This window comes from Musca autumnalis, unplaced genomic scaffold (assembly GCF_047663935.1).
Source record: "Musca autumnalis isolate F117 unplaced genomic scaffold, ASM4766393v1 scaffold_5, whole genome shotgun sequence".
Classification (NCBI taxonomy): domain Eukaryota; kingdom Metazoa; phylum Arthropoda; class Insecta; order Diptera; family Muscidae; genus Musca; species Musca autumnalis.
Window position 1 is genome coordinate 81,940,357 of NW_027412088.1, and position 17,188 is coordinate 81,957,544.

Sequence of the window (17,188 nt, forward strand, 5' to 3'; positions counted from 1 at the left end):
TGTGGAAATTGTTGAGAGCAAATCACCAATTGGAAAATGTCTTCTCATGGGCAACATAGCTCAATTGCAACATGACTTCGTGCTTATTAAGTTGGGAGTTGTGTCTTTGCTAACCACCCAGTCAGCCTTCCTAGGTACATATGTGTGTTTCGTGTGCGTCAAGTAGAAAAATACTGGTTTTTTACATCGCTGGCTTCCATGTTGGCCAATTGCAAAAATTCAGTTTGTTTATGCTCTTCGTGCGGTTCAGACGTTTAAAGCGGTACTTTGGTATTGAGACGTTGATACCATAACGCGAGACAGGCAACACGTTAGGCCTATTTAAAGTGCTAGAGATATTATTAACACGTTGAGATTTAAGGAAGCTGTGGATTAAGGCAAAAACAAAAAAAGAAAAAACGTTTGTGTTCAAGAAAACACATAAAGTGCGGGTACTGTACGGTTTATTGTATTTCTTGGTTTTCGAATAATGTCGTAAATGAAAAAAATCGCAATAAAAAACCAGTATTTTTTCTAATTGGAGTTTGTTTGGAAAGCTGGATATTAGTTTTTGGCCTTTGTGTGAAGATTGGATTTGTTTGGCCTTTTAAGTGTCAACGTTTGTCTGTGTGTGAGTGTACAAATGTGATACAAATGCACAATGTTTGTGGTTAAAGGAAAATAAAGTAATAACAAAACAAAGAAGCTAGAAAAAATAAACAAAACAAAAAAGAGAAGAAGCAGAAAATCATATAGAAAAGAGAATTGCAAAAATGTGAGTGTTTGTTGTTGGTTAAAGGTGAAGTGTTAAAAGAAGTAATACCGGCTGGCTGGCTGGCTGACTGGCTGTTGCTGTGGTAAGAAAGAGCAGTAAAGTGGTTAAACAACTCAAATGCGGCGTATTCTCACAGCCAAACACAAATATACAACATATATACATACTTTTCAAACAACTCTTGTGAACTTTTGTATGTTGCATATAAGCCAACCATGTAGACGTTTTGCGATATCTTCGTCAATATCTCCATTGAGCCTTATGTTTCTTGAAATTGTTGCTGTTGTTGCTGTCAGTATGGCAAAGGACTACCATAACAAGAAGTTTGCCAAGAAATAAACACCATTCCAATGAATGGCGAAAGAGGAAGTAGAAGGAAGAGAGAGGAAAGCTAAAATAGTGGCAAATTCAGTTACCGGTTTTTGGCCACACTTACTTTGGCTTATGAATATTTTTTTCTTCTTTGTTTGTCTTTCATTGAGTTTTGCCTAATTCAATTTATGGCGGTTGTCTGTGAACTTTGCAAGATTGTGTCTCAAAATGGTAATAAAACAGAAAGCAATTGAAGTATGGAATTGAAGTTTGTTTGTTGATTTTTTTCCAACATTTTGCAATATTTTCTGTTAATAGACGGTGGATAACCTTTGACATTGCAAACCCTGGTATTAATTTCCAGTTTACTTACTTACTTTTTATTTATTTTTTTTTTATTTTACTTCACAGAAACCTTATTAAATTCATAAAGTTAAAAAAAAAAATACATAAACTCTTCCCAAGCAGAATAAAGTGGCAAATACACAGGAATTTTAATAAAAATCATATTTCCCTGTTGATGTATTATAAAGCATTAATAAGTCTTGCCGAGATAGACCTTCTCACAGCCTGTGAAACAAAAAGCGGGGCAAACTATATTTATAATGGTTTTCCTAGCATTCTTACCCCTATCTATAAAAACGTTTATTTATTAATATTTGCCATCATTATATGTCTTTATACCCTCCACCATAGTATGGAGGGTATATTAAAATTGTTTTTCCATTTTTAACGCATTGAAGTAATAACTTGTTTCTTTTTCCATAGACTGGTGAACTTCGAAGATGGTCTACATCGGCCCACGTTTTGGTATAGCCCCCATTTAACGTTACCGGTTTTTCGGTATTTTGAGGATTTTAGCTACAATTTTTAACCAAACATCTAAGGCTGTTAGAGGTGTCGAAACTTCTTTACTAAAACTTGTCAGCATATACCGATGTTTTGGTATAGCCCCCATATGAGGATTTTAGCTAAAATTTTTAATCGAACTATCTGTAATTTGATATTTGAATTTCTGTGGTCACGAAACTTCTCCACTATAAATCGTCAACATAGGTCCATGTTTTAATAGTCACCATATAACAGTACCTTCCGATTTTCGGTATTTTGAGGATTTTAGCTAACATTTTAACAGAACTAGCTGAAATTTTGACACTTGAGGGCATCAGTGGTCACGAAACTTCTTCACTAAAAATCGTCAACATAATTCCATGTCTTGGTATAGCCCCCTCATAACCGTACCTCCCGATTTTCAATATTTTGAGGATTTTAGCTAAAATTTTTAATCGAACTATCTGTAATTTGATATTTGAATTTCTGTGGTCACGAAACTTCTCCACTAAAAATCGTCAACATAGGTCCTTGTTTTGATATAGTCCCCATATAACAGTACCTCCCGATTTTCAATATTTTGAGGATTTTAGCCGACATTTTTAACAGAACTAGCTGTAATTTTATTTTTGAGGTTCTCAGTGGTGGCGAAACTTCTTCATCAAAAATCTTCAACATAGGTCCATGTTTTGGTATAGCGCCCGCATAACTGTACTTCCCGATTTTCGGTATTTCGAGGATTTTAGCTACAATTTTTAACCGAACTATCTTTAATTTCATATATTTTAATTTTTCAGTGGTCACGAAACTTCTTCATCAAAAATAGTCAACATAGGTTCATGTTTTGATATAGCCCCAATATAACGGTACCTCCCGATTTTCGGTATGTTGAGGATTTTAGCTAAAATTTTTAACCGAACTATCTGTGATTTTTTTTGAGGTTCTCAGTGGTGTCGAAACTTCTTCAATAAAAATCTTAAACATAGGTCCATGTTTTGGTGTATCCCCCGCATAATGGAACTTCCCAATTTTCGGATTTTTGAGGGTTTTGGCTACAATTTATAACCGAAGTAGCTTTAATTTGACATTTGAGGTTCCCTGCAGTTACATAACTTTCCACCAAAATTTGTTATATAGCCCCCATATAAATGTACCACCTGTATTGGGATTCTGTAGCTTTTTTGTCGTTATCTACAAAAATCGGTAAAATTAAAACGAACATTTATGAATAATAGCTGAAATAAAAGTAGACAACACTTGCGAAATCGGTAGGGGTTAGCGACTACTTTATGTTGGTCGGTGACTTACCGACAAATTTCGTTAATTATCGAAATTATAAGCAAATAAACATTTCCGGTTATCGATAATTGTCGGTAATTCGGTCGTTAACTAGTTATAGAATGGCACTACTGTTTGAATACATGTCTTAGATTAGATAATTTAGGCGTTCGAAAAATGTTTGCACCTAAAATTGTGTACAGGAATGAAAGCTCATTATTCCATTTTAGTTAAGGATATTTTATTTTGGGATTAATTTTAACCGGAACCCTAAAATCTGTTTGAAAATTCCAATCAATAAAAATTAAGGCTTATAATAATGACGGCAGGGCTTTTTGGGTATTTCGGGATCCGGAAACAATCGAAGAACAGGTTCTTTTGTTTGTGGCAAAGATAAAGTTCGACCGCAAAGAACTTTTTATACTTACACTATGCAACACTAAAAATGCAAACAACTTCTAGTATGCATTTGTTGAAAGTACAGAAACGAATAAGAATTTGGCCTTGCTGTCTTTAGCAATATTGTAGTCCTAAACTAGTAGAACTTATCTTTTGAAAAAAAAAAAACACATAAGAAAAACTCCATCTAGGGCATCAAAATCTATAAAATATAGAAAATTTTACATAATTGCTGAAATTCCGGTCAATATCGACTAAACTACTGGGAGTTGAGCCAAGTAACCTTTTGCACAAATCTTCCAAATAAAGTTCTCAACAATTCTTTAGAAAATTCTGAAACTCTAAAATGCTTACTTTATGTTGTTTCAACGGTATTTTTGAGCATATTAGTCCGGTCAAAATAGACATTGAAATAGCAAAAATTCCCACAAAGCTGAATTTTGGTGGAGAGCTAGGGTTTGCCATTAGAAGCAACGTCCTAAAAGTCCCCATCGATCCCATGTGTGCAAAAAAAAATATTCGGGGTCAAAGGTCAAAATTTAACGGTTTATAGGTTTTCGGATTTATTTTTTGAAAACGGTTGATCTAATCAAAAAGTGACTAAAGTAAATATTGTAGACAGAAAAATTATCTACAAGTTTGCCCCTATAACTTTTTTCTTAGATGGAACCATTCTTGAGATATAGCTGTTCTAAAAAACACATGATTTTTATGCACTTATAAGGGAAATATGCACATATTCAGACGAACCGGCTAAAATAAGCGAAGCAATCGAGCCTGTCCCCCAAAAAAATATATTTTCTTGAAGAGCGAAATTATAGCTATCTTCTTAAAAAATGCCAACAAAATCGGAGTGTGTTTAGTAGAGTTATTCAATGTTAGAGTCATTTTATGCAAAAATATCCCATTTAACCCACATGTATAATCGAAAGCCCAACGGGAACGACCACAACGAAAACTCTCCGATTTTTTTCAAGTTTTGTCCGAAGGTAGAGTTTGTTGCGCTGATTACGGAAATGTATAATTTTCAACGGTTGCGGATCCGGTTCGCCGGTTATTAGACCCGAAAGGCCAAATTTAAAAACAGGGTTAGACCCGGTTCTACTGAACCGATTACTGTAAAGGATATCATTTGAAAGCTTACGGAAGTATCTAACACATAGTGTCGTTACTTTAACCGGTTCGCCTCATAATGTACCTACGCGGCTAATTTTTTATTTGACCTTTAGATCGAGATATCTCGAAAATGGTACGTCTTTTTTAAGAATCATAAAGCCCAATCTTGTAGACAATTATTGAATCTACAACTTTTACTTTAGCGGGCTTTTGCTGTTTTTGAGAAAAATTAAAAAACTGAATAATGCCTCCAAAAATGACCTTTGACCCCGAATAACTTGTTTTGCACACATGGGATCGATGGGGACTTTTAGGACGTTGCTTCTAATGGCCAACCCTAGCTCTCCACCAAAATTCAGCTTTGTGGGAATTTTTGCTATTTCACCCTTATACGCATGTCTATTTTGACCGGACTATATCTTTTACAACACGTATTTCAAACACAGTTCACATCAACAGTTTATTCTCGCATTTCGTATTTCACTACATTATTGTGAAAACAACGACATAGAGGCATTTCACAACAATGACATGTTCTAAAGAGTTGTGTATTACATTCCAGGGAATATTTTTCCAAAGGAAAATATTTAGAAAAATTAACGGTTTTGGAGATACGGTGCGAAATGTATAAAAATTGTGGAATTTTTGCATATATTTTGAAATTTGAATCAATAAATGTAGTTTTTCGAGTTCAGCATTTCTCCAGATATTTCATTCTTGTCCTTGTCTACAAATTTGCTTCAGAGGTCAGAATAAGATTCGCATTGGTTTCAGAGATATAGCCCCGAATTTCTTTAAAAAGTCAATATTTAACCATGTTTAGATGGCGCCATAAAATCCGAGCTGGATCTGACACAACAAAACCCAATTAGGGTTTCTTGTCACTTGGATCTGTACTTTCAAAAAATCCTCAGTTCGAATTGTTTGCACAAGACCACCTTAAAAATGTTGCACAGTGTTTTTTATTGACCATAGGTTTTAGAAGTTCACCCAATAGACTCCAATGTACTTACTTATGCCTCTGTAATTGGCCCAATCCGCCTAGTCTCATTTCTTTTGTAGGAGACATAGTAAGCTGAGGTTCCAATCGTTGGGTATGCTTTCTTCCTGTCAAATTTGGCTAGTTAACTTATGTATACTCATATCAAAATTTTGCCACCGGTCTTGGACAGTTCGGCGGCTGTTTTATTGCTTTTCAATCGCTTAATTGCTGTCATGATCTCGCTTTGGCTAGTTTCTGTACGCTATCTGGATATGTTACCTGATTCCCTTCATCATGTAGGGGAACGTTCCGGCACCGTAACTTTCAGTCTGGTGTTTTACACTCTGGTAAGATTTTCGGACTTTATTCTGACTACCGAACATCTCGAGTTTTTCACGCTCATGTTTTTCTTGCTCTTTATTTCTTCTCCTAAAATTTGGTTGAAACCGTTCTATAGGTTCTATACCAAAACGTGGACCTATGCCTGCAATTCTGTGCAGAATTATTTTACAACTCCAAAGGAGACTAAATATCTATAGGAATGTTCTAATCTACAAACGTAGATTTAATATCAGACTTCGGTTGGATAATGTGGTTAAAAGCTTAAAATTACCAAAATCGGGAGGTACCGTTCTATGGGGGCTATATCAAAACATTAATCTAAACCTTCAATTCTCTGCAGAATTTTTTTAACAAAAACTTGGACCACATACCACATTTCAGTTATATGTATATTTCGCTTGGACAACGCAGCTAAATCTTTGAAAAATACCGGGCAGTACCGTAATCCTATGGTGGACATATCAAAACTTTGACCTAAATCGACCATTCTCCGTTGGAATATTTAAATCACAAACGACAAATTTTCAGCTATCTCTGTTGAATACTTTAGCTAAAACTTTAAAAAATGTCCAAAAAAGGATAAGCGCCGTTCTCTGGGGGCTAAATCAAAACGTTGATCTGCACCGACAAATTTCTAGAGAAAAGTGGTGTAGCACAACGAAGTCTAAATACCAAATGTCACTTACATCGGGACGTATCGTTATAACAGGGCTAGAACACAACGTGGACATACGGTCAAATATCATTTGACTAAAATTGTATCCACCTACTTCATTCCCTTGGATGATAGAATAATTTCCAAAGACGGACGAAGATTATTATATCGATGTAGAATTGCACTCTAATAAAGAATATGTACCTTGATGGTTTGATAGTTTGTTGGTCGCTAGGAACCCTAAATGTCAAATTATAGCTAACTCGGTTTGAAATTTGACTAAAACGTCAAAATATCTGAAATCGGGAGGTACCATTATATGGGGGCTGTACCAACTCGTTGACCGAAGTAACCCGCCTTCGAACTTGATCTATGTTCAGACAAAAAACACATGTGTGTAGCCGTGTAGCTTGACTCATTCGGAAGATTGCGTGATTACAACAGACGGACAGACTTACTGACGGACATGGTTGTATCGATATAGAATTACACGCTGCTCGAGGAGTTACAAACGGAATGAAAAACTTAATATACCCTCAATTGTATCTTGGAGGGTATACAATCTCACTTGTGATATCTTATCAAAATAATTATGCCTACTTAGATCTCTCTGTAATTTACGCCAAATATACATTTTCGGCGATGGTACGCTGCAAAATTTTCCCTCGATGAAAAGGGTAGGAAAAGGTTGGATCGGACTGACAAAATACCTTTTAAATATTTTCTATTTAGGTATTATACTTCTCACTTTAAATATAAGAAACTAACATTATTAATTATAATATCCTGAACTACATTGTGACATAGGAAAAAACTTGTTTAACACTTGCCACAGGCTCACAGAATGTTGCAATACCGCTTAAAAGAAACAAACACAAAATGCCATTGGGTTTTTTTCTTAGTTTCAAAGAAATACTTGTGGCCAACAGCACAGAGATCTCTTTATCTGCAACCATCGTTGTTGCAGTTCTCACATCTCTGAAATTTTTGTGAAAAAACATAGCAGCCACCAACAACTCAACAACCAGCCACATTATGCGACTAGATTCGAAAGATAATCCGCATTTTGTGGCATTTTTAACACAGCTCAGCAGTTTAGTTTAGCAGTCAGTCAGCCAGTCTTTTTTCTCTTCATGTCTTCTCATTTTTGGTCAAAAAGTTAGATTTCCACATAAATGTGACAGTAAAGGAAAAATAAACGAAAATGAAAAACCTTCAACGAGTTTTTTACAAAAAATATATTTTATTATTTCTTCTTGGTTTATTTTACAGTTCAATTTTCGGTGAAAGGAAATTGTGCAGAAAAATTGCATTTTCAAAGGAACAAATACAACAAGCAGCTATGGTTACAACGAATATAATAGAAAAAGTTCACAAGTCTTGCAGCAAAGATTGACCCAAACGAGGAATAAAATAAAAATAAAGAAAAGAATAATGATATCTGATGTTTCCCTTTCAACAAGATATACAGCTTCAAAAGAATAAATCAATGGAAAATATGAAATCATGTTAAAGTGTTTACATTGAAAATGACAAAAAAATAAATTCAAATTCGCAAGAATAATAAATAAAATAAAAAAAATATTTTCAGTTGTAATAGCAAAACAAAAAAGGAAAATATTTTAAATTCCATGTAAAAATACATTAAAAAAGAAATAACATAATATTTAAATAAAGTTTAGAGTAAAAAAATAATTGAAAATAAAACAAACATAAAATCCATTCAACAATCTATTTGTTCAACGTAAAGTTATTTGCGGTTGTAATTTATGGAAATAAATTTAAATGAAATTAAAGAAATATAGAAAGCAACTAATTTGAAAAAGTAACAACAACTAAGTGAAAAGTAAAGAAGCAAAATAATATCATGTTAAAAATAAGAATGAAAAAGATTATGTGAAAATATACATATTGATTTAAATGTGTTAAACAAGTATTTTTTAAAAGAAACTGTGAATAATTTTCAATAATAATAGTAAAAGGAAATAAAAAGTGGAAATTTTAAACTACACTAAACCTTATTGACTTTTTATGGATTAGCAGATACTTTGACTTTGCAGGTAAGTCAAAATAAAGAATGAAGTATGTTAGAAATATGTTAATTTTCTGTAACCCATTTTCCCAAAAACCCTTAACATTTCTTTAGACTAACGGGGGAATATACGCTTTCATACGTTTTCATAATATTTTTGTCCAAATTTAGTTTATGATCGAAGATGGGCCATATCGATCCAATCCTTTTGGGACCTCTAGCACTAAAGTTCAATACTTTTCGTTAAAACTGTGCGTACGATAACTCTCGAAGGCGGTAACCCATTTGGTCCATGCTGTGCACTACGTAATATTTCTACAAGACATAGATCAGGTTCGCATATGGATTATATCGGTAGACTTCTTAGGGTCCTTAGTTTAAAGTATGTTCTCAAACATCTATGATGTTTTTGCAACAACTTGTTTTCGCTGCCCCCAATACGATGGTACAAATGTTTTCAGTGACAAGTCCATACTTCGCGAAATAATTGAGCAAAAGCTGTAAAATCCCCGGCCAACACCAAAAAGAACAAGTAAGAAAAGCGTTAAGTTCGGCCGGGCCGAACTTTTTATACCCTCCACCACGAACTGTATTGAAGTGAATAGGAGCAATTAGTTTTATTTCGTTTATGAAAGTACTAAACTCTTCCTTTTATTGCAGGAGTAGTACATATATCTGAACTGATAATACTCCCTTCAAAACAGCTAATATGGCCGACATTTTTGTTGTTTCCAAAACATGGGCCAACATTTACAATTTTCGGAATTGAGCGAAATACATAAAATTGGGCAAAACCCACTAGACCTAAACCTGGATATTCTGGATTTGGATAGTTAACAACATTGGGAGCGCCGTTCTATGGAGGCTGTATAAAACGTTAACCTGTACCGATAAATTTCTGGAGGAAAATTTCGTAACTCCAACGAAGACTAGATACCAAATTTCAGTTATTCCCATTGAATATTGTGGCTAAAACTTTCATAATACCGAAAATTGGGAGGGATCTTTCTATGGGGGCTATATAAACACGGAACAATACCGGAAATTTTCAGGTGGGAAGTTTTATACCTCTAATGGAGATTAAATATTATATTTCATCCGTTTCGATGGGATATTAATGACACAACCTTAAAATACCGAAAATCGGAAAGTACGCTTCTATGGGGTTATTTGAAGAAAAGGCCTTATACTGATACTTCTCTTCTGCAATATTTTATACATCCATGGTAATTTAAATACTAAATTTCAGTCATATCGGTGGTATATTGAGGCCACAACAATGAGGGTATTTGAGGACGTCGACCTATACCGGCATATTTCGGCTGGAATGTTTCATACCTCTAGTTTTATACCCTCAACGTAGACTAAGTACCATCTTGCAGCCATTTCCGTGTTATAATGAGGCTAAAACCGATTAATTTCATATGGAATGTTTTATACCCCCAGTGAAGACTAACCACCAAATATCAGCCATTTCGGTGGAATATTAAGGCCACAACCTTCAAAATGCCGAAAATCCGGAGATACCGTTCTATGGGTGCTATATGAAGGCGTGGACCTATACCTACAAATTTCCGGGGGAAGGTTGTACATACCCAACGAAGACTAAATACCAAATTTCAGTCATTTCGCTGCGATAATGAGGCTAACAACTTAAAAATACCGAAAATCGGGAGAAATATTTCTAAGCCTGTGGAAACACAAAATACAAACTTACAATCGATTCTGTGGTCAAATGGGACTAATACATTAATGGGGCGTTATATGGGGGCTCTAGCAAAACGTGGACCTATATAAACAACTTTGGTAGAAATGTTTTTTAGCCTCTGGAGACACAAAATACCGATTTACAGCCAATTCGGTGCTCAAATGGGGGACTAATACATTCAAAATATCTTAAAATGACGCGTACTATATATAGGGCCTTATATGGGGGCTATACAAAAACGTGGACCTATATAAACAAAATTTGGTAGAAATATTTTTTAGCCTCTGAAGACACAAAATGCCAAATTGCAACCAATTCGGTGGTCAAATGGGACAAATATCCTAAAATTTCCTTAAAACGACGACGCGTCACGCGTCACGCGTCACTTTGTATGGGGGCTATACGAAAACGTGGACCTACATAGCACGCTTTCAATACCAAAAGTCCTTCATACATATTATAGATTTTACCAAATTTTCATCCACCTACTTCAACCCGTTCGGAAGCCAGAGTGATTTCCACAGACGGACGGGCATGGCTATATCGATGTAGAATTGCACGCTGATCAAGAATATATATAGTTTGTGGGGTCTACAATGATTTTTTCGAGTAGTTACAAACGGAGTGACAAACTTAATATACCCCCCATCCTATGGTGGAGGGTATAAAAATTACTGATGAGCAAGATCATTTACGAAAAAAGTATCCAATTTGACCGAAACTTTGTACATAATAAAATTTCTTCTAAATCTACGTCAAACTCCCAGAAAGTCTACATCGGACAACATCTTCGGATGCTTTCGTCACAAACTTATACCGAAGTTATTGTAATATTGTTACTGAGAATATTGTAATTAAGAAACCAAGATTACCATCGGACTTTGATTATATCCTTCACCATAATATGGAGGGTATAATCAAATTTGTCGACATATTGATCGGAGACGCTATAAAGTATATACATTCTTGATCAGGGTAAAATTCTAAGTCGATATAACCATGTCCGTCCGTCTGTCCGTCCGTCTGTTGAAATCAAGATACAGCTCACATTTTTTAAGATAGAGCTTTGTAATTTGGTATAGAAGTTTCTATTACTCCTAGGATGTTTGGTATTTTGAATGTTTACGAGGGCGGTTCGGAAACTTCTTAGTCTATCAATGAAAGAGAATAGTTAGTTTTTCAAAAAAAATTACTTTTCAATATAATCTCCTGAAACTTCAATACACTTAGTTCAACGCTTTTCTAGCAATTCTATCCCTTGATTAAAATAGTTTTCCTCAAGGTCTTCAAAATAGTGGTTTACAACTGTAATTGCATCTTCATTTGAGGTAAAACGCTTGCCAGCAAGGAATTTTTTTAGATTTGGGAACAAGTAAAAGTCACTGGGAGCTAAATCAGGAGAATAAGGTGGGTGGTCAAGCAACTCGTACTTTAATTCGTTGATTTTAACCATTGTTCAAACACTCTTGTGCGCTGGTGCGTTGTCATGATGAAAAATTATTTTTTTGTGTTGTAAGCCAGGACGTTTTTCTCGAATTTGTACATTTAATTGATCCAAAAGGTTGCAATAGTACTCTGAATTTATTGTTTTACCCTTTTGCAGATAGTCAATCAATAAAATACCTTTGAAGTCCCAAAAAACCGTTGTCATAACCTTATTAGCCGATTGAATTGTTTTTGCCTTCTTTGGGGCACTTCGCACTTCCTCCAGCTTTAGTCCATTGTTTGGATTGTTCTTTTGTCTCTGGAGTATAGTGGTGGATCCATGTCTCATCAACAGTTATGAAACGGCGCTTAAAATCCATTTTATTTCGCTTAAAACGATCCAAACAAGCTTGATCGACTGTTAACAAATGCGGCACTCATCTTGCAGAAAGCTTTTTCATCTGTAGTTCTTCATGCAAAATTAAATGGACTCGATCATTTGAGATGCCCATGATATTAGCAATTTCACGCACTTTTATTCGTCGATCATTTAATACCATATCATGCACTTTGGCAACAATTTCTGTTGTTGTTGCTGTTTTTGGACGTCCACTACGTGGTTCATCTTCAATGCTTGTACGACAACGCTTAAATTCAGCAACCCAATTTTTTACTGTTGCATATGAAGGAGCACTTTCACCTAACACATTCACCATATCATTATGAATTTCTTGTCCCGACAAACCTTTTTTATGTAAATATTTAATGACAGCACGCATTTCTAATTTTTCCATTGTAAAAAAATTGCGGATGCGTCTTTTTTGAACACCTGTTTCTATATGAAGGAGTTGCCAGATCGAAACAAAATTTAACATGTGTTCATAACAGAGATGGAAGTTTCCAAAACACTTAACTTTATCAATATCCCACCGAATGGCTGAAATTTGTTATAAAATATTCCAGCAGAGAATTATTAAAATAAGTCCGCGAAAGGAAACTAATTTTTCCATTTTACTTCAATACAACTCGTGGTGGAGGGTATAACAATTCCGGCTTGGCCGTTCCAACTTGTTTAGTTCAAATCTGCTAACTCATTTTTAACGCAGTTGCAGTTGACCAATCGAACCGAAACTTTACACACTTTTCAGATTTGGATGACAATACATGAATATAAAACCAATACCAATATGGGTCCTTTTTCCTATAGCCCCCATATAGCGGTACCGCTCGATTAAGTTCAAATCTAGTAACTCATTTTTAACGCAGTTGCAGTTGACCAATCGAACTGAAACTTTGTACACTTTTCAGATTTGGATGACAATACATGTATATGGGCCCATTTTTTCTACAGCGGTACCACCCGATTTCAGGTATTTTGAGGATTTTATCTTCATTTTTGCCCGAATTAGCTGTCATTTGGCATTTGGGTTTTCCAGTGATACATACATTTCCCCACCAAAAATTGTGAACATATATCCAGGTTTTTGTATAGCCCCTTATAGCGGTACCACCCGATTTCAAGTATTATGAGGATTTTATCTTCATTTTAGGCCGAATTGGCTGTAACTTGGCAATGGGCCCCCAATGGTGCAGAAACTTCCTCACTAAAAATGATGGACATAGGTCCAGGTTTTGGTATAGCTCCCATATAGTGATACCACCCGATTTCAAGTGTTTTAAGGATTTTAACTTAATTTTTATCCAGAATTGACTGTAACTTAGCATTTGGAGTCCCCAATGGTACAGAAACTTCCCCTCCAAAAATTATGGACATAAGTCCAGGTTTTGGTATAGCCTTTATATAACGGTACTACACGATTTCAGGCATTTTAAAGTTTTTATCTAAATTGACTATAATTTTGACTAAATTGACTATAATTTTGTTCTCAGTGGTCAAAAAAATGCAATTACTAAAAAATTAAAAAAGAAATAATAATTTGCCGCTTAGCCTCAATAAATATATTCTTTCTCACGATAGAATCCCTCAAATAAAACGCTTAGATTTAAATTATAAATGGTGGCAAAATTAAACGGCAAGCGGTTTATATGAGAGATTCCATCATGAGAAAGAATATATTTATTGAGGCTAAGCGACAAATTATTAAGTGCATTTCTAAATGAAACACTGAAACTTATTTTTTTTAAATTATTTTTTATTAAGATATTTTGATTAATTCTTAAATAAATTAATAAATTAAATAAAACAACAATACAAATTTTGAAAAATGTAATTTTTTAATTATTTATTTATTTTATTTTTTTTTTTTTTTTTGTAAAATGTGTCCATATTTACATTCGGCGAATTTCCTTGCGGCAATTGTCAGTTTGTCGGTGAGAGAGGGTGTTGAGAGGCAAAGGCTTACCCCTCTCTTCAGCAAACTGACAATTGCGGCAAGGAAAATAGCCTAATATAAATATGGACTGACAAATGTTGCATACTGGTATAAAGGAAAAATTGTGTTGACAAATTTTAAAAAATCAAGAAAAAACAGTAGTCATTCCAATCCCAATACCAAATAGAACTTGAAATTTTTGTAATTAATCGTAGTTAAATAACAAAAAAAAAAAAAAAAAAAAATCAAGATCGAAGAGTACAATCATTGTTAAAAATTGAGTTAAAATATTTAATCGCGAAAATTGCACCCAAGCCCACTGTGCAAATTTTGTCTATTTTTTATTAGATAGCTGCTCAAAAATCGGTAAAATCAAAACGCAAAATTATGAATGAAAATTTCAAATAAAAGTTGACAACACTCTTGCTATCGGTAGAACTTTACGACTGCTTTTTATTTGTCGCTAACTTACCGAAAAACATCTGTAATTACAGAAATTAAAAGCATTTCAATTTTACCGAAAATTGTCGGTAACTCAAAAAATAAGTTAGAGAATCCCACGGAAATTCGGGAGGTCCATGGGGGCTATATCAAAAAGTCGACCTATACCTACGAATTCCCTGCGAAAGTTTTTAGACTAAAACCTTCATATTTACGAAAATAGGGAGGTACCGTTCTATGAGGGCTATATCCGAACGTGGACCTATTCCGTTGAATTTCAGTCAGAAAGGTTTTTAACTCCAACAAAGACTAAAAGCCATATTCCAGCCATTTCGGTGTGTTGCTGTGGCCACAACCTTCAAAATACCGAAAATCGGGAGGTAACGTTCTATGGGGGCTATATAAATGCGTGGACCTATACCGACAAATTTCTGGGAGAAAGTTGTATAACTCCAACGAAGACTAAGTACCAATTCAGCCATTTCGGTGTGATAACGAGGCCAAAACCTTTAAAATACCGGAAATCGGGAGGTACCGTTCTATGGGGGCTATGTGAAGGCCCTATGCCGACAACTTTAAGGGGGAACATTTTGTACCCACAACGAAGACTAACTACGAAATTTCAGCCATTTCGGTGTGATGATGAGGCTAAAACCTTCAAAAACCGGATTTGCCGATTCGGTCAAAAATTTGGCCTTCGTAATATTTTGTTCAAATTTAGCTTAAATTCGAAGATAAGCCATATAGGTCCACACCTTCAAGTACCTCCCCCACAAAAATTCAAACATTTTCGGAAAAAAATGTGACCACGATAACTCTTGAAGGGAGAGACCGATTTAGTTCATACTTTATACATCCTAATATATTTACCAGATATAGATCAGGTTTGAATATGGACCATATTTGTCCACTCCTTCGGGTACTTCACACAGAAAATTTCGGATAAGTTCACTTTAACACCTGCTCTCGAATCATTTCGGTTTTTGATGAAGCTACTTGAATTCGCTGCCTCAATTATGACGGTACAAGTTTTTTCAGAGGCAAGTCCATACTTCTTAAGAAAACAGCCCAAAAGTTGTAAAAACCCCCTATGGCATCATATGTAGTGGCTGTAGAACACGATAACTCCCGAATTGATCAACCAATTTGATCCTAACTTTGAATCTCCTTATTTTTGTCAAAATTTAGTTTAACTGCTAAAATGACCCATATAGGTCCTCTTCTTGGGGTACAGCTCCTATAATAGTTCAACATTTGTGCCCAAGTGCAGTTGAGGCTCTGTTCGAAGATCGTTTGTAAATGTATACCGATGGAGTTTGTTGTGGTCATGTCTATAACGATATTATGTTTTCCGTGGACAAGTCCATGCTTCCTGGCATACTGTTCCAACATTTCTACGATGACCCACTGAAATAACTAGTGAGCGCGATGTCTGTCGAAAAGATATGACTTCCTAAATAAGATCCACTTCCATAATGGTCCTTTCCTTCAAGTACCTCCTCCGCAACACTTTTTGACTTTAATCCTAATCATCATTTTTGTCGGCAAGTTTAAATGTCCAAAAACGGCCACAAAATTCTGAAAAGACCCCAGACATAGGCTGAGGGTATATCTCTGTCGGCAAAGTCGACTGATACGTTTTTACTTGTTGAGATATAGAAGTTCAAATTAGGACAATGCGCCTCCTTATAATTATAGTTATAGTTTCTGAATCCTCAAAAACTTCCCAGGTGTAAGCTTCTTTCATTTAAAATTGTTTCAAGAGCACCGTCAAAACTTTCACATTTTTCAAACGTTAAAAGACCGGCATAAAATCTTTAATACGACTTCTCCAGTAGTCAAATACCCTTTTGATTTCGCATTTTTGATTGACAATTTTGTCTATTGTCTGTATTCAAATCAAGAGGCGAAAAAGAAGTAAAGTCAACGATGGTGTAATTAAGACGAATTGATATTCGTCATCTATTGTTGGACCCAACAAAACTCAATACGAAACTATGAAGAAAGAGAGATGAAAAAAGTCAATATATGTATTTGTTTTGAATATTTCTCATGAGTTGCGTAGGTTTATTATTTACATTATTAAACAACAACAACAAAACATAAACTTAAGTACTGTAAAGAAATTAGATACAGTCATTGAAGGCCGGTCTTTTGTACGTAATTTTATATAGACGGACAAAGAGGCAGATTTTAATGTGATACAAAGCATTCACCTTTTGAGCTGTTCACTATGTGGTTTGTTTGTGGGCTTTGAAAAATGCTACCGCAATCTTGTGTTTAAAGTACTAAGAAATGGGAAATATTTGAAAGAAAAGCAATCGGATGTTTTTGTTGCAATTAAGAAAGAAAATGTAAAAAATTTAAACAATTATTTAATTTAAATTAAAATAATTATTTGTTTTTCCAAGTTTAGATATACTCGTACTCTGTCTTCCACAGCGTTCGTCCTTGGATTGATATTTGGTCAAGCTACAGTGGGAGGCCTAGCCTCGAGTACATAGATTAACCAAATATCTATCCAAGGACGAACGCTTTTCTTCTCGACTATTGCTTTCTTGGTTCTCAAGAAATATATTC

At 34.8% G+C, this 17,188-nt stretch overlaps 1 long non-coding RNA gene across 1 annotated transcript in view; it reads left to right on the plus strand.

Moving 5' to 3' along the window:
• Positions 1-221: 221 nt before the first annotated feature.
• LOC141405169 (uncharacterized) overlaps positions 222-17,188 on the plus strand; it is a 64,433-nt gene continuing 47,466 nt past the window's right edge. The window contains exons 1-2 of the long non-coding RNA XR_012413149.1: positions 222-610; positions 7,942-8,729. This is a non-coding gene — a long non-coding RNA (uncharacterized lncRNA). The remainder of the gene's footprint in view (positions 611-7,941; positions 8,730-17,188) is intronic.